The following is an 18,002-nucleotide window of genomic DNA, read 5'->3' as shown; positions in this document are numbered from 1 at the left end:
CAAGTGGGTCCTAAACACCTGGCAGGAGAGAATAGCCTAAGCACAGTCCTACATGGATATTTAAAAGGAAAAACAATGGATTTTTAAATGTAACTTAAGACATACATTTGTGTCAGTCCTACCAAAAGTTAAGTAAGCTGGAGGCTATAGATGAAAGGTCCTTGAGTTGTTGTAGGGACAGACGAGGAAAGACACCGAAGATAGCAGGAAATAGTGTTTTTTGGCTGCAGCCAGGTTCAGAGGGCAAAGCTTTTGCTGTAATCAATCAATCCCCTGAACCTCAAGTTCAGAAAGTTTTAGAATTTTATACCCGGCATGTAAGGGGAGGGGCTCAGAAGTTCAGTCTGTAGAAGTTCACATAAAAGCAGCTTTTTCTTTCACTGTTCTGGGCAAGTTGACCATTCAAAGACAACACCTGAGAAGGGGAGAGCTTCTTCTCCCCTTTCTTTCCTCTCCCTGCCAGCTGTTACCATGGAGCCAGTTGGTAATTTCTCTTATCTTAGAAATGTAGACATCTTGAAGCCCAGCTCAAGGCCAGAGGCCTTGTTTACACACTTCTACAAACTACTGTACTGGATACGTTTGTGAAAAACTAGTAAGGGGGTGTCCAGTTCCTAGAGTGCTGATTTCTTCTCAGCCAGTGGCCAAGTAAAACAGGGCAACATGAAAATTGGAAGTTTATCTACATTGAACTCTTTTGTAGAGACTCTTTTGCTGACAGTCCTAAAATTAGCCATGGTGAAGATTTCTGGAGAAGCCCGGTTAAGACTTTTCTGTGGAGAAAGGGGATGCCACTACATGTGAGAGTGCCTAATAATAATGATCACAAAGGACTCTAGAGTCATAAGTTTGCCTGAGTTAATTTGAGCCTGATCCCACAGACCTACAAATCTTCCTAACCTCATACATTGATAAAATTGATCTGTTTTCCACTGATATTATTATGAGTTACTGTCATCATGGTTTTCAGAGATTGGCTAAAATACTGATTGCTTTTGTGCCAATTGTTTATAAAAAATGTTTTGCTATCTTGTTATTGTTGTCTTAGCATGATCCCTACCCCATGTAATACCTTGTCCAATCATCTGCCATCTGCCACTGTGGACTTCTGAAATGCTCTGATGCTGAATACCCTTAACTGTCCATGTCCCACATGATGGAGAACAAGGACTTTGGTTATTACCCCCAACTTTGTTCTCTTTCAGCAAGAAGCAGCTTGGAGATGTCATCACCCATTTTTCCATAGAACTGGAATGTAGAAATTGGCAGTGGGGAAATGTAACAGTGGTTCACTTTATTATTTGAATATAGCCTTTGCTGCTCTGCCACTGCAACTTATTTTTTAAATGAACATGTTTCTTTCTCTTCCTCTCTCCCTGCTCTTCCCTAATCTCAGGCGAAACAGGATTATCTTCCCCATTTTAGGCAGATTTATCTGTCCTTGAGAATACATTCATCATGAATGAAGTAATCCAGATACTTTGGGGATGGTACCAGCAGATCTCAGAAATGACTATCTCCCAAATCAACAAGTGGATTACAATTCCAACAGAGAACACATGGAATGTAGCCTTTGAATCACGTCTTTAAAAAGTCCCCTGTTACCCTTGATGGGCAGAATCTCAGCCTCTGGGACAGGAGTCCCCTGTGATTCTCCTTTATTAGCAAAGTAATAAACCTTCTTTTTCCTTTTTCTCAAAACTGTGTCCTTGTTATTGGAATGGCATCAGGGACAAGGACCAAGCTTTCAGCAACACACACACATACATACACACACACACACACACACACACACACACACACACACTGTTCTGAACTTTGATACTTATTTTCTTTCTTTCTTTTTTTTTGTACCAAAGATTGAACCCAGAGGCACTTAACAACTGAGCCACATCTTCAGCCCTTTTTATATTTTGAGACAGGGTCTTGCTAAGATGCTTAGAACCTCACTAAATTGCTGAAGCTGGCCTCAAACTTGTTATTCCTGTCTTCACCTCCCAAGGTGCTGGGATTACAGGCATGCACCACCATACTCAGGTGACACTTTTTCATACTACAGTATATCTTTGATATCTTTGTCTCTTCATACATTTTGTCAACAGTTGGGGTCCAAGGAGGTTCCAGAAGGGAGAAGGGAAACTCTACTCAGCCCTGGCAGGTTCTTCACTTATACCAGAGAGAGGAATTTCAGGATGTGTCAAAAGAAACACAAGGAGAGACTTATTTAGGAAAGCAAGGAGATTTATTCAGGAAAGCAAACAATAGAGCAGCTTATGCAGGCAAAGGGAGTGCAGGTGCTAGAGAAGGAGGATGCTTGGGGATCTCAGCCTTCTTTCTGAGGAAACTCTATAAATGGTGAACATGAGAATTATAAGGGCTGGTGTCAGCCTCAGGAATTTGATTCCTTTGATTGTGGCCTGGTTCTTAGGATCTTCAGGTCGATGTTAATAGACAGCATTTGGACTGTACCCATATCATGGATCTCTAACAATGTTTCTCTCTAGATTACCTTTAATTAGTCTAAAAGCACATCTGGAAGCAAACAAGGTATATAGACACTAGTTAACCTGACTTAGAGTGCTCTAAGATTTATTGGACCTTTTAAGAATTTCGGGCTAGAGGAAAATAGGCCTGGGGGGTAGATGAAGGTGGGGTTTTTAGATTTAAAGCTATAGGGATAGCAGATGTAGTTCAGCAAAGGAGTGCTTGTCTAGCATGCTCAAGGCCCTAGCTCCATCCCCAAGGCACTAGGTGGATTAAAGCTATAGGCTCCCTTTCCATCCTTGTCTCCTTTCTACCTGTCCTACCTCAATTTGATGTCTTTTTTGTTGTTGTTGTTGTTCAACAACTGAGCTAATTCCCAGACCTTTATTAATATTTACTTTGAGGCAGGGTCTCAAAATTACTGAGGCTAGCCTTGAACTTGTGATCTTCCTGCATTTACTTTTTTTAAAAGCATTTTTTAAAATTTATTTTTTAGTTGTAGTTGGACACAATACATTTATTTATTTATTTATTTATGGTGCTGAGGATCGAACCCAGGGCCTCACAGGAGCTAGGCGAGCTCTCTACCACTGAGCCACAATCCCAGCCCCTTCCTGCATTTACTTCTTTGGAATCAATTTGCCAAGTTTTCCTCTTTAACCTCCTCAAGCTATACTAAATTCTAGATGAACACGGAGGGGAAAAAAATCCATCTTTTACAATGTTGTTTTTCTATCTAACCTGATACATCTTCTTTAAGTGATCTTTCATGTCTTTCAGTAACAATAGTTTTCTCGATAATTACTCTACATTTTTTGTTATCTAGATACCTTTATTTTGTTGTTATTGTGAGATGTATGATTTTTTTTTACTATTGTATTTTCTTTTTTTGCAACTTTTTTATTTTTATTTTTTGCAGTTCTGAGAATCCAACCTAAGGCCTTGCACATGCTAAGCAAGCGCCCTACTGATAGGTCACACACAGATGTGAGCAGAGGGAACTTGAGATTAAGGGGATAATTCTATAAAGTGGGCCTACTATGCTGATCCCTACATGATTTCCTTTTAAAAGCAATTTATCTGTGGGCCTATCCTGTTTTAAGTCAATACAATATGAAACATTCCTCAGCAAACAACCTGTTATCTGCAATAGAAATGCAGACCTGAATGGCTTTTCCCTGATGAATACAAGAACAACACAGGTTACCCTGAAGAAAGGAACTTTTGTGACCTTTAAGCAGACCAGACTTCAAGACTCAGACAGATAGGATAATTAAAAGCAAAGCCTCCCCGCCATCCATAAAATCTGTAAGAACAAGTTCCAGTGGGGACCAAGCTGACTCAGCCTTGGATCTTTAGCATGTTATTATAATGATAAAATCTTCCCTCCATGGGGTAAGACCAAGAGCAGTTTGGACTTGAAAGTCTGATGCAATCCTGCTGTCAGAAGTAGAGAAGTCAACCTGGGCAGGACTCTCTGGAAACTTCCCTGGGACCCCCAGTAAAACAGAAGGCCAAGAGGTTGACATTGTCCCTCTCCTCTCTGGGGGGACCCACTTTGTCCCTTGACTCTCCTTTTCCTATCTCTTCTAATAAACTCATGCCGGTTACTATGTGCAACTCACCTGAAACCTTCTGGTATTTCTGCAAGAATCAGTAACTGAGAATATACGCAGTCTTTTAGGCTCCGTGAAAGGCCTTGCTTTGCAACACCCTCACTGAGCTCCATCCTCAGCCCCTACCACTATATATAGTTCCTGAACAGAAAGGCTATTAATTTTCTCCCCAAATGTGTCTTGTATGCAACCAACTTGCTGAACTCTTATTATTCTTTTGATCATTTTATGTAATCATCCCAACTAATCTAGGTTAATAATGAGTATGCCTGCAGCAGTAGCAGTTTAAAGTTTTTAAAATTAATTCTTCATTTCTTTTCTTGCCTTTTGGCCTCACCATTACATTGTCTGGATGCAGTGTCCACGGTACCCTGGTGGACACGACTTTGGTCACTGCCTTCCAACTTCATGCCTCCCAACATGGTGAAGCTCTATTATTTTGTGTAGGGGCACATTCCCTGAGGCAGCCTCACATCTTCTCACACTGCCAGTTCTGCCTTTTCTTCTACTTTGGTCAGGGCTGGAAGACTAGGCTGGTCAACTTGGTGGTCTTTTGTTTCCAGCTCACCCCTCCTCCTATGGTACATACCCTCGTGACCTTTCCTTTCCTTGTCTCTTCTCTAATTGACCTACCAGGATCTCATCCTGTGTCCTGTGTCCTTCAACACACTAGATCTAACCTGGAGATTGGAGAGGAAATAGAGTGTTGTGACAGGTAAGACAAATTCCTCCTGCCCTGGAGGCTGGCTTCAGACTCTGGGATAGAGAGCAAGAAGAGCTTCCAGGAACCCAGGCCACATGTGGCCCGCGGGCCAATCTGTGGAGTCTTAGGAGAAACTCTTCCTACAACTGACTTTGTTTTCATGAGAACATACCAAACTACTCACACCAAATTCTAAAATTCTATGAAGTGAGAAAGCCCATCACTTTTTACAGGTGTTGGGATCACAAGTCCCTTTGAGGACTAGAAACCTTTAGTCCATCTCAGGAAGTCACCACTCCAAGGCACTATTAGACAGGGTAACCCAAAGATGCTCTGGCTTGCCAGGGCTTCCAAACAAAGACATGCATGATTTCCTGACCTTAAGCCCACACACATCACCACCCGTAAATCTGAGGTGACTTGAGAGCAGGGAGGACACCACTAAGGACAAATTCAGGAGACAACTCCCCAGCCTCAGCCCTTCAGACTCTCTTTGTTTCAACACTCTCTGACGGTCCACTTGGGCTTTTGACTTGGGCTAGGCTTACCTCCTGTTTACAGTGTGTGTCTCTGACTACATCAGAGTCTTCTCAAGTGATTTGCTCTTTTGTAGGACCTGGAGCCCCACATGAGCTGCCCCAACAGTGTGGTCCTTCCTCCAGGCTGGCCTGCAATGCTGGCTACTGAGGTCTGGACCAGGCAGCTCGATGCCCATGTGAGGAGCGAAAAGGAGGTTATTTGAGTGATTGGGAAGCAGAGAAGGGAGGGGAAGGGATATCAGTAGCTAAAGGAAACACCTCTAAAGAAAATGGCTAATGACAAAGCTGACAGACAATAATGAAAGACAAAGGGGTGATGCTAAAAAACAATCATACTCCCTTTGATTTAATTGAGAATTTCTTTCCCTCTTTTCCCCAATTAACCAAACATCACAGTCTGGGGATGCCTGGAAAGGCCCCATCATTTAAAACATCTCTTCTAAGGACCAGGAATTCTGCCATTTGAAATCTTTTCCTTGGGTCATGAAGACTTTTTGATCTTTGAGATTCTTTTATAAAGTGTTGATATGCATCCAGTGCTCTCTTGAACAAAGACCAAGAAACTTGGATAAAACTTCCATATTCTCATGTCCTGCTGCTCACCCGCCTCCTGCTCCATCCCCAGTACCCAAGACTCACTTGGCTCCCTTGGACCACACCTATTTCCTGACCCTCTGGGCCTTTTCACACCTAAGGAACATAATTTTGCTATTTCCTATGTCTAGGTCACTTATTTTAACCTGTCTAAATTCTACCTCCATATCACCTAGGAACTATTTCTACCAAAAATATTTAATTTGAATCCATTCATGAGGAAATTATCAGACAAATCCAAATTTGGGGATATTTTACAAAACAATGGTTTGAACTCAGTAAACTATCAATGTCATGAAAGACCCTTCTATACACCCTGGAGGAGTCAGGGTACTGTTTAGATGATAGAAAACTGAAGAGGCATAGTAATTAAGTGCAGTCCTGATCTTTGATTCCCTGTAAAGGGCATTATGTGAACAATTGAAGGAATTTGAATAACATTAATTAAATAATATTGTTATAAAAATTAAATTTCTTGAATATGACAATAGCATCTAATAGTATCATGGTTATGTAGGAGAACTGCCTTGTGAGATATGTGCAGAAACAAATACTTGGAAATGATGAGTCATGTTTACAACTAATTATCTTTCTTTTTTCCCCCAGTACTGGTGATCAATCCAGGGGTATTTTACCACTGAGGTACATCCCCAGCCCTTTTTATTTTTATTCTGAGACAGGGATCCGCTAAGTTTCCCAGGCTGGCCTTGAACTTGTGATCCTCTTGCCTCAGCCTCCTGAGTTGCTAGGATTACAAGTGTGCACCAACACACCTAGTGTCTCCAACTACTTCCAACTGATTTGGCAGTATATACATACATATATATTTACATACATACATATATACAAACATGTGTATTTACTGTATATATGTATGTACATATATATTCAGGAGAGAAAGCAAGTATGACAAATTTATAAATTGGTAAATCTTGACTATGGATGTTTGAATGTTCATTATATGCTTCCTTCATTTTTTCTGCAAGTTGAAACTTTTTTTCTTCTTTTTTTCTGTTCATTCCTAGGAAATCAGATCCAGGGTCCTGCATGTGCTAGGCAGCTGCTTTACCACTGACCTATGTCCTCAGCCCCCAATATTTTCCAAATAAAAAGTTGGAAGAAAAATATTCTGCCTATCCTGAATCTGAGATGCAAGGCAGTCATTAGGTCCATGAAATCTGCTCCTTGGCCCCAACCTGAAGGAATAGTTCTCTCTTCCATCCTTTCAGGGCCCCATCTTGCCTAACTTGTATCACCTGATCCAAGCTGCCTTGGAAAACAGTGAGCTGCTGTTATGTAGCCCCTCCTCGGGCTGTGAGCACCTGGAAGGCAGGAACTACAGAGACCTCAGGGGTTGGAACTACAGAGACCTCAGGGGTTGGAGAGGGGAAAAGTCTTGCCACGTCCCAGCTTGGCCTGAGATCAATCCTCCTGCCTCTGACCTGTGCTCCAGGTCCAGGGTCAGAGCATTTTCTGACACTGTTAGGTCCTGACTTACAAAAAAAAAAAAAAAAAAAAAAAAAAGGGCGGGGATGGGGGGAGGGACAATTCCAGAGGAGAGGAATCTGTTTCAATGTGGTGTTATCAGGGTCCAATCAGGAAGCAGACTCCTCTGAGTGGGTGCATTAATCAGGGTTCTGCAGACAGAATATCTCCATGGATTCCTATCCAGCCAGCTATCTATCTATCTATCTATCTATCTATCTATCTATCTATCTATCTATCTATCCATCCATCTTTCCCCAGCACCACAGGTTTTAAGGAGTTGGCTCTTGTAACTGTGGAGGTTTAGCAAGTTTAAACTCTACAGGAGAGGCTGACAGGCTGAAGACTCACATAAGAGCTTCAGCTTGAGTCTGAAGACAGCCCACTGGCCAATTTCTCTTTCTAGAGACTTCAGTCTTTTTATACCAAGGCTTTTTTTTCTTTTTCTTTTTTTTTTTTTTTTGTTACCTGGGATTAAACCTATGGGTGCTTAACCACTGAGCCACATCCCCAGCCCTTTTATCTATTTTTTAATTTGAGACAGATTCTGGCTAAGTTCTTTAGGGCCTTGCTAAATTGCTGAGGCTGGCTTTAAACTCACGATCCTCCTGCTTCAGCCTCCCACGCTGCTGAGATTACAGGCATGTATCACCATGCCTGGCTTATATTAAGGCCTTTGGTTGATTGGACAAGGCTCACCTACATTGTGTAGGACAATCTGCTTTACTCAAAATGCATTTATTTAAATGCTACTCTCCTCCAAAAAGGACCCCTTCACAGGAACATCCAGAATGGATACCTGTAGCTTGGTAAAAAATAACCATCACAAGTCCATGCCTCATCAATTTGGCACCTATACATGTCTCCTTAAATTATCAATATGTAATCTCCAAATAAAAATTAAGAAGGTTCTACTTGGGCTGGGGATGCAGCTCAGTAGTACTAGCATGTTGATGCCTTAGGTTCAATCCCTAGTACTGCAAAATCATCATCATCATCATCATCATCATCAATTTAAAAATATCCGCCTAACATGATACAACTATATGGACTACAACTTTTCTCCAGGAGATACAAAGTCTTTAGCTGCTGTTTAAACTCTTCTCCTTGACATTCTGTAACTTATACTCATACTATGATGGAAAGTTAAAGATACTTAAATAATACAAGATGAAGTCAATACATCTTATGTTATATGGTAAAAGAGAAAGAAACAGAAGAAAACAAAGATATTTGCTGTATATATACAAACATTCATAACAAGATAAGGAAGAAACAGCCACGACAATCACAGACCTTGCTGCTGTGACTGGTCACATGGTTGTAGCTGGTATTTACTACCTGCTACTACCCATTCTGTACTCCCTTTGTCCTCAGCAAGCATTTCAGCTGTTGTGGTTCTTTACCTGATGAGGTGAACCAAACCATTCCTGAAGAGACTGGTCTGGATTATTATAATCCTGACTAAATTGGGTTCTTGTAATTTTCCACTCACTTTAATTACAGGGCATGATAGATGCTAAAAGATGCCCTAAGAACTCTCCTTTGTTTTAGCCACACTCTTCCTTTCTTCCACTATAATATTCAAGGATGTAGTTTTGACCCTGTACCAAGCCTCTTGGCTATTTTGATTTTTTTTTTCAGGTCCTGATTCCAGGTCATCCTCAGGGAACTCTAGATTTTTCTCATTATGTTCAGGTCAGTTCCCATCTTAAGTTCTGCCCCATGTACCTGGTGGGTTCAGCCCAAGACAGGGTCAGGAGAGCTGCCCTTTTATTTTTTTTAATCTACCCCTAAGCATCAACATCTATCTTTGACACTGTTTGTCAGAGGATCAAAGTTACAGTTTAAGTTTAAAACAAACAGTAACATAGCTGAACTTTGACTGTTCAATGAGAAACACACACAAACAGCCAGAACTCTTAATATTGTATTTTATCATTAGGTAGCTTTGCTTATCACATGTGGGAGAGAATTTCTCTTCCCAGTTAAAGGCAAGCATTGCAAGAATACACACAAAGCCTGAAAGAGATTTCCAGGGGTGTCTCTTGTACACCATTAACTGAGGACTAAGAGGACCCCAGGGTATCCGACTAGTCGACTGCCTGAAGAGGACCCTGCATGCTGATACTGCCAAAGGAACCTTGCTGTACCAGCTGACTCAGGTGAGAGAAGGCTGACCCTGACAGTTGTCAGCAAAAGGAAAAGCTTTGAGCCTTGGGTAGGACCTAGGAGAGGGGAGCTTCCTGGGGAGGAGAGAGTAGGCTTTTGGAAAGAGGCCCTGGCAACCCCTAAACAGAAAGGCAACAGTTCTGCAATTTGATTTCCTTTTTGAAAAAAACTAAGGTTCTGTCCTAGTAGCAATAAGCAGAAACAAAAATAGCATGCATTCAATGGGAGGAAAATTGGGAAAAAATGAAATAAAATAAGCATATGAATTCATGCCTTGTTTTAAAAACTAGTCTACTGTAATATATTAAATATTCTTTGAAAAAAAACAGAACTTGAAAATTAGAAAATTAGATCAGAATTTAAGCATGGTAAATGTCATCTCATATTTTTGTCATTCAGTTTATATGGTTAATTAGAACCTATAACTACTTCCATAACTAGTAGAGAGGGTATAAGAAATTAGCAATGGTAATTTCTTATAATTGTAATCATTGAAGGAAATTTCCATGTGATAAAGCAATTCCAGCTTCTGTTGGATTGTCAAAGAAACAATGCCCAATTATTTATAAATAATTCTGAATTCCAAATAGCCTTAAAAACCGGGTTTTTAGGGCTGGGAATATAGATCAGTGGTAAAGCCTGTGCTTAGCATGCATGAGACCCTGGGTTCAATCCAGCATCATAAAAAAAAAAGACTAAGCTGTGAAAATATATTTCTTTGAATAAATATACATTTCTTCAAAAAAAGAACTTTGGAACAACTGGTGATGTACTTCAAGTGAACTCTTTGGAGTAGGGCAGACTTGGGCAGGATCTGTGTTTGTTGCCTGCTAGTCGTGTTGCTGTGGACAAGTTGTTTGGGATCTTTAGGCCTTGGCTTCCTTAACTGTAAAATGGAAATCTTAGGTTGCTTTCAGGGTTAGGTGCAATAATACATAGAAGACACTTGATATGTGGCTGGTACAGCAGTGATCAGCCATTGTTTGCCAAGTTGTATTACTGAAAACAGGGCCTCCTCACTGGTCTATCACTGGATTCCAAGAACATAGCACAATGCCTGGAATGTAATAAAGGCCTAGTCAATGCACACTGAAGGAAGAAAATTTATAGGTTGTTGTAACTTAGGGAAGAGGTAGGATCAGTTGTTTTTCTCATCTCCTCAACTCCTCATACTTTTTCCTCTTCAAAAATACCAATGACCTTAAAAGAACTTTGCTTACATTTCTAGACTACTCACCCCGCACACCCACACAAATACACAAGCCATTGTGGCAACTGGGTGTAGTGGCACACACCTGTAATCTCATGACTCTGGAAGGTTGGAATAGGAGGATGGCAAATTAGAGGCCAGCCTCTGCAATTTAGTGAGATGGTGCCTAAAAAAAAAAAAAAAAAAAAAGGTTGGGGTGGGGGTGGGGGTACTGGGGATAACAAAAACCCAATGTGACATAAACAAAAATTCACCTTCATGAAACACATTATTCAAGAGACAGAAATGGGTGGGAAGTGGGGATGTGTGTGCCTGATCCTGTCCCTTTTGCCTTCATGCTCTGCACTTGTTTTTCTTGCCAATTCACTGCAGGGAAAAGGCAGCCCCTTCAGTTCTCATTCATCTGCAGAATTCAGTATTACAGTCACGTTAAGATCAACTGTCAAGGTCTTTTTCCAACACACAAGCTTTTGCTTTAGAAACAGCACAGAATAATACACTGGCTTCTTTCCTCCACTATCAGAGAAAAAGCTACTTGATATTTGTAAATATCAGTAGATTAAGGGTATTGTTTCTAGCCCCCCAAAAAAGAAAAGGTGGTTTTTTTTTTTTTTTAAGAAAATTTATTTGCATCAAAACAAACAGAAACCCTGTGGTATTATGGTTCTCTATCTTCCACAGAACACCTCTTGGGCTCTTTGAGGGTTTGGAGGTGGATGGCTGAGTTCAGGATTTAACCTGCACTGACAGCATTCCATACTCAACCTAAAGGCAGAAAAGAAGGGGACCTATAGGGGGATGGGGCAGGACCAGATGGAAGGAGAGCTAATGATTGACTGACTTGAGCTGGTATTGGAGAAGGATATAAGGTAGGTGGCAATGACAAACTGATCCAGAGGTGGGAGTAAACACCTTCGACCCTTCTGGGCCAGGGCTATCTGGAGATGCTCTCTTATTGAGATTTTCAGGATGTTCCCCTTCTGTGAAGCCTGTCCTGAGCCCCTGTCAGAACTCAGAGTGCACCTCTATGTGCCTCTCTTTAAGAAACTTGCTGGACTTCTCATGGGTCAATTAGCTTACACACATGGCTCATCTCACTCTCTGGCAACAGAGACCGTTTGGTTCCTCCTTCCCCCTTGGTAATTTGCAACAGCGCCCTCTGAGTGTGGAGATGAAATGTGCAGAATGCTGAAGAGCCTGTCCTGGGGGCTCCTATCTGGGCAGAGGAGCTGTGTACAGTTCAAAGGAGACAGAACCTTGGCACATGCTGGGTATGGTTAAAATAAGGAGATGATGAAAGTATGGTTCTACAAATCACATGGTTTGTTTCCCAGGAGATTTTTTTTCCCCCACAATGCTTAAAAAGGAGAATAACAAGAGCAAATCTCAAAGGGAATACACTTGATAGACAAAGTACATTAACCACATAGTGATTTCTGATTTCATTTAGAATCCAATTACAGAAGTCCAGTTGCTCAATCAGATGGTGACAGGCCTCTGTGGACATGCATCTAATCAGTTTGAGGTACTTTCTTAAAAGAGGTTCTCAGGAGAGACTGTGAAGACATGCCAGAGCCCTCCCCAAGAGGGTGGCCCAGGTATTGGTGGGTAAAGTTTCTAAGAATAGCTTGAAGGTTGGATAGAGGGTAGCTCTGCCCCAGGCATCTCTCTCAAATTGTGCCAAAATCTTGCAGGTTTTATCTGGTTTGGAATCTCATGGTTGAGGTCAATAACTCATATATGTGGTCTGATAAGGTGTGACGGAACATTCTCACAAGGATGGGGATTACACTCCATGGAAAACCTAAGTCACTCATGTAGGCAATTATTAAGTGTTGGGAATCATTTCAAAGCTACATAATGAATCACAAGGCATAGAAATAGAAGACTGGGAAGTGTCAAATAAAGAAGGAGGTATCCAGAACAACAATCCAATGGTACATTATTTGAGTGATCTAGTTGGTTAATACTAAGGGCCCCCTGGGCACTATCATTTTAAGAAGTTTATAGAATTTACCTCAGAATTGCTAGGCAGAGTCAGGCATGGTGGTGTATGCTTGTAATCCCAATGACTTGGGAGGCTGAAGCAGGAGGATTGAAAGTTCAAGGCCAGCCTTAGCAATTGAGCAAGACCCTCTGCAACTTAGTGAGACCCTGCCTCAAAATAAACAACAACAACAACAAAAGGACTGTGGATGTAGCTCTGGGTTTAATTCCAGTGCGCGCGCATGCGCGCGCGCGTGCACACACACACACACACACACACACACAAATGTTGGGCAGAAGAATGGAATAGAGTGGAGTATTTCTCCACCACCCATCCGCCATTGGTCAAAGATCATCCAGGAAGTGTTAGCTTCCTTGCACTTCCAGGTTTACTCAGGTGTCAAATGGGCAATGGGCTGCCGCAAGGGTCCCTGGTTGCAGTGATAGAGAAGCCCTGAAACAGGGAAATATGAGGTACAACTGAAGCAAACCACTTAAGTTGTCTAATATAACCTCAGGCAGGTCAAATGTCCTTTGTCTCCCATTAACAGAACTATATTTTCACTTAATTCTCAATCCAAAGTTAGGATTTAATGGTTTTCCTAGGTGAAAAGGTTTAATGCTTCCTTTAACTGCTCTTCTTCATGCACAATCCTCAAAGTGTAACCTGGTGAGTCAGTACAGATATTTGCTCTTATCATTGTGGCACCGGGTAAAGAGTGACTATTCTGAAACACATCACTAAAGCAAGTACTCTTAGTCTGTCTGTACAGAGAATCAACTGTTTCCTCCTTTCAAGACTCTCCTAGTGTTGGAGGCTCTATGTGCCAGGAGCTGGGCTTAGAGGAGGAAGGCAGCCTCCGCCTTCAAGAAGCTCCTGAGACAGAGCTGACATAATTTGAAGGGCCCGACCGCCTCCCACACCACCGCCAGGCGCCCCGCCCGGTTGTTCCTCCCTCTAGTTTTCATCTGCCCTGTCCCTCTCCATTCCGCCTGTAATTAACTAAACATAGCTTTACCTAAACATTACTTCGCTCCTCAGCCTTTTTCCTGGAAACAGATGTCTTGAGGTACTGGGTTGGAAGGCGAACTTGATCTGTGACCGACTGCACTCCCAGGTCCTATTGTTGAAGCGCTGGGAAGCTTCGCTATACTCTTATTTTAAGACCCTTAGAAACAAATCTTTAAATAAATCGCACAGATCAAGAGAAATTTAAAAGCCAACCAACTACCAACCCTGATAAGCCCTAAAGACAACATACGAAGGATAAGGAAGGCGTTTCCTCCTCATCAGGGTTTCCTCGTTTTCTGGAGTTGCACCTTCTTCCCGCCGGCAGCCGTGGGGCTGAAACCTTCCAGCACCCTCCACCTTTCCCCATCTCCCTCTCTGGTCCTGGAAGGAGGTGCTGGTGATTTACACCCGGCTTAGGGTCGAGATGGAGGGAGCGGTAGTGCGTCAACCTCGGGCTGGGTGCCTAGCAATTCCGATCACCCCAAACTGGAGCAGGGCCAGGCCCAGCGACCGAGGACGAAGGAGGCGGCGCGGGAGCGCTCCCCGCCCCTGCGTTGCCCGCCGTCGGGCCCCGCCCGGCGCAGCCCTAACGCACGCACCCAGTGGGTAGACCTACCCTGGTGCCAGAGCTGGAGGCCACAGGAGGGGCCCTGTAGACCGGATTTGAGAAGGAAACGGCGGCAGCGCCCCCACTCTGTTCTCCAGGCCAGGAACGTGAGGTTAAGGCTAGCCCACCAGCCGAGCCCTCCGCAGCCGAGCCCCCAGTCCATTTGGTTTGGGGTAAGAGGAAGGTCTGCATCTCTGTAGCAATGTGCCAGCGCCCTCTGCTCAATTTGGTTTGGCCTTGGGCGGCCACTGAGCCGGTCCGCGGGATGAGGGTGGGGAAGGGACTCTCGTCCTACAGGCCTGCCCTGCGGCCGCGGCGTAACGAGAGTGGGAAGTTGGGCCCGTCTCTGCAGACGCACCTCACCCGTCACCTTCCTGGTTTCTCTGTCCGCACTTCAGGGAGCAAGGTCGGGCCTTTATTATTTGGAATATTGTGCCCAGGGCTGAACACGCGGCCCTGCGACCCCCAGGTGAAACCCTCCGGCCTCAAGGTTCCCAGCCGGCGTATTTTACAGAAGGGAACTTGAGTCTTTAAAAGGGAAGACACTGGCCCAAGGTCACACCATAGTCAAAAGCCCTGCCAGGATCGAACCAGTAGTCCTGCCTTGCATCCTCGACTTATAGACACTGCTCCCTTCCTGACCCATCTTCCTGATTGCCCGGTGCCAGGGTCCTCCACTAGACTCTGTTCTCGGGGTTTTGGAGAGTGCCTCCTCCCGCTCGCCGCACTCTCTGGAAGGATGCAGGACAGCCGTCAGACCGCGGGTCCAGCTGCTTGAGCTCAAGCCTGGCCAGCGGTTGCTGGAAGCCGGATGGGCTGCAGGACTGAGAAAAAAGTGGGACCGGGAAGGTGGAGGCGCTGCGGAGGCAGGTTGGGGATCCCGGGGTGATCTGCCCGGGCTGGGCCGGCAGCCACCGCGGCGCTCGGGTGAGCGGACAGTGGGGCTTTGTCTGGGTGGTGCCTCCCCAACCAATGGGAGCGTGGCTCTGGCCGAGCCCCCTGGGCTCCCCGCCCTCTGGCCGGCCGGAAGGGACCGCGGCGCTGGGATTGGCTGAGCTCCCCCTGGCGCCGAGCGGGGAGGCGCCTGCGCAGCTCGGGTCCCCGGTATTCAGTGAGTGCTGGAGCGCTAGGGAGACCGCGTGGGTCAGGGCTTCCGAATGGGTTCTCGGGAAAGGACCCAGTTGTCTTTGCCTTCCAGCGCGCAGCCGCCTCGGGCTGCATCCTGCGCGGGGAGGCGGCTTTGAACCCTGCGCGTGTTTTTCCAGACAGTCAGCCAAAGCCTGCCCACAGTCAGCTGGTGCAGAGTCACTGTCTAACTGCCGGTTCTCCTTTGAGGGGTTGCAGAGACGTACGTTTCATTCCCGGCCTGCAGGGTCTCTCCGGTCCGGAACCTCTGTGATACGGCAGATGCCCTTCTTTCTATAAGGCCCATCCTATAAGGGCCACGTATACCCCTGGCAGGCTAGGAAGCTGAATTTTGAAATTTGTGTAGCTTTGATAGTCTCCCAATACACATTTACAGAGCATCCATTTTGAGGAGCCATAAGTCAGTAAGTCAACACGTGGCTCCAGTCTCAGTTCAGGGGTAGACTCGTGGTTGAATGTGGCCTTGTGAGTGGTTATGAACAGCAATACCTCTAATATACCCTGACACGGTGAGTGCTGTTAAGAGGGTGCAGAGAGAAGGGAGGGGTTGATTTAGTGGATTAGAAAGGCAGCTTGGAGGAGGTGCTATTTGTATGGATTAGGTCTTGGTCATGAAAAGACCCCCGATTCCCTGTCCAAGGAGAATCACACGAAACACTGGCTGCAAAAAGCAAGAGGGATTTATTGGGACACAGGCACCTGCGGGTGCCCAGCAGAACCTCAGCCGGAGCTTCGGTGAGCTGGCACACCGGGCTTGGGGGATACAGAGATTTTTATAGGGTAAAGGGGCAGTCTTCACACGGGGGAAACAATAGGTTTCTTATTGGTTAATTTTAAACCCAGCATATAGGCTACCTAAAGGGCAAAGTTGTTTTTCACTTTATGTTACTGGAAAAGCCACATAAAAGTTACATGTTAGCACTCTGGTCCTCCTGTTGCTGCTCATTCAGGCATGCCTAGGGACCTGGTCCTTTGTCCTTTCCCAACCGGTTACACTTAACTAATTATCTGAAAAATACCTCTGGTGCCTGCGTAGGTTTGTGACATGCCTTGGTGGTTTTGCAACTAGGCCTGATGTTGTTGGGCTGGGGTCTTTCATTCCCCCCTTTGTCTGGAAACTTGGGAACCAATCATGGTTCCCTCAGTTGTGGGCCTATTTGGGCAGACTCTACATCTTGGTAAACAGTAATCCTCAGGGGACAGTCTTTAACTTTTTAAACTTACTTAAAATTGGCCTCCTAGATCCAACCTGACCTGATTTACTTATCTATTCTGGCTTTGTTTACCCTAATTTTAGAAACTTTATTGCCATAAGGAGAAGGAGTGAAAAGGGGCGATGGCTCGTTCTGGCTGCTTCAGGCTGAAAAGGGGTGTCGAACATGAGGGGGCTCGATGACAGGGGGAACGACGACATGGGGGGACATGAGTTCCCTTTTCAGTTCCATTTGAGGTCTGGTTGGGGAAAAACAGGTTGTCATCTGGGGATGGGTACCTCTATGAGAGAAACAAAAACCATGAGTACTGAATAAGTGTTGCAGCACCTGGAACGTGTCACTGTACATAAGTTCCCTCCAGTTACCAGGATTGTAAACATATCATTTAACTTTTAGGGTTACAGATGTCCTTCCCCTTAAGACACAGTTTAATAATTTAATATTATCTGATCTTGCAAAATTTTTTTACTAGTATGACCTGTGTCTAATAGAGAAATCTAATTCTGTTACTTAGGGCTGGATAACCATACTAGCAAACACCAAGCCTACCTGTGTAGGTCAGAAATATCTGTGGGCCTTAAACTAAAAACTATTCTGGCAGTTCCTTTTGATAGTTATCAGGCATTCCTACCTAAGAATCTCTTTTGCAGCCTCTAGTTTACTTATTTATGGAAGTTACATTTAACTATTATTATTATTTAAGATGTCCAGGAACAGCTGTGCTTTAGCTTTGACTGTCTTTGCTAAGTGTTTAAGATGAAGCAAGTCAAACTGACTTATGTTTCTATAACAGTCAGCTGAATTTCTCTGGGAGTCCTCGGGAACTTCACAGAAGCTTCTCAGTTCTGCTAGTGCCATTTGCGCAAGGATGGGTCCAGGCCTTGCTTGACCACGTGGCTTCCCTTGGAAGCATCAGGGATGTCTCCCTTTTCTGATGACCCTCCTCTTCACAGCAAATGCACTGATCGGCTTTCTGTCCTCCACTGGTCTCATTAATCTCCCTGATCAGGAGGTTATGTGGCCTAGAGTTGCAGAGCTCTTTAAAGAAGTCCCCTATTCCTTGATTCAGACTGACTCAGAGGGCAAGAGCCAAATATTGGTTTTCTTGGCTTTTTTTAATTTAACTTTAATTTTAAAACTTAATCTTAAACATCCAGCAAATAAACTTTAACAGCCTTGTATTAAGAGTACTGGGCCTTAATGTCTATCTCTTTCCTGTAGGTGTTAACTCATT

General features: G+C 44.0%; 2 protein-coding genes across 4 annotated transcripts in view; one reads left to right on the top strand and one right to left on the bottom strand.

The window, feature by feature from the left end:
• The window catches only part of Apod (apolipoprotein D), a 356,333-nt gene that overhangs the window by 90,364 nt on the left and 247,967 nt on the right, over nucleotides 1–18,002 (bottom strand). The gene's annotated exons all lie outside the window — the stretch shown is intronic.
• Bdh1 (3-hydroxybutyrate dehydrogenase 1) overlaps nucleotides 9,419–18,002 on the top strand; it is a 60,909-nt gene continuing 52,325 nt past the window's right edge. Inside the window, exon 1 of one of the 3 annotated variants that reach the window (XM_077795367.1) lies at nucleotides 9,419–9,586. The gene's annotated coding sequence lies outside the window, so the exon portion shown is untranslated. Of the gene's footprint in view, nucleotides 9,587–14,375; nucleotides 14,593–18,002 lie in introns of those variants that run through there. The other 2 variants (XM_077795366.1, XM_077795365.1) reach the window with 2 other exon arrangements.

Source organism: Urocitellus parryii, chromosome 2, assembly GCF_045843805.1.
Source record: "Urocitellus parryii isolate mUroPar1 chromosome 2, mUroPar1.hap1, whole genome shotgun sequence".
Classification (NCBI taxonomy): Eukaryota; Metazoa; Chordata; class Mammalia; order Rodentia; family Sciuridae; genus Urocitellus; species Urocitellus parryii.
The sequence above is the reverse complement of the archived record's forward strand: the minus strand, read 5'-3'. Positions and strand labels throughout refer to the sequence as shown.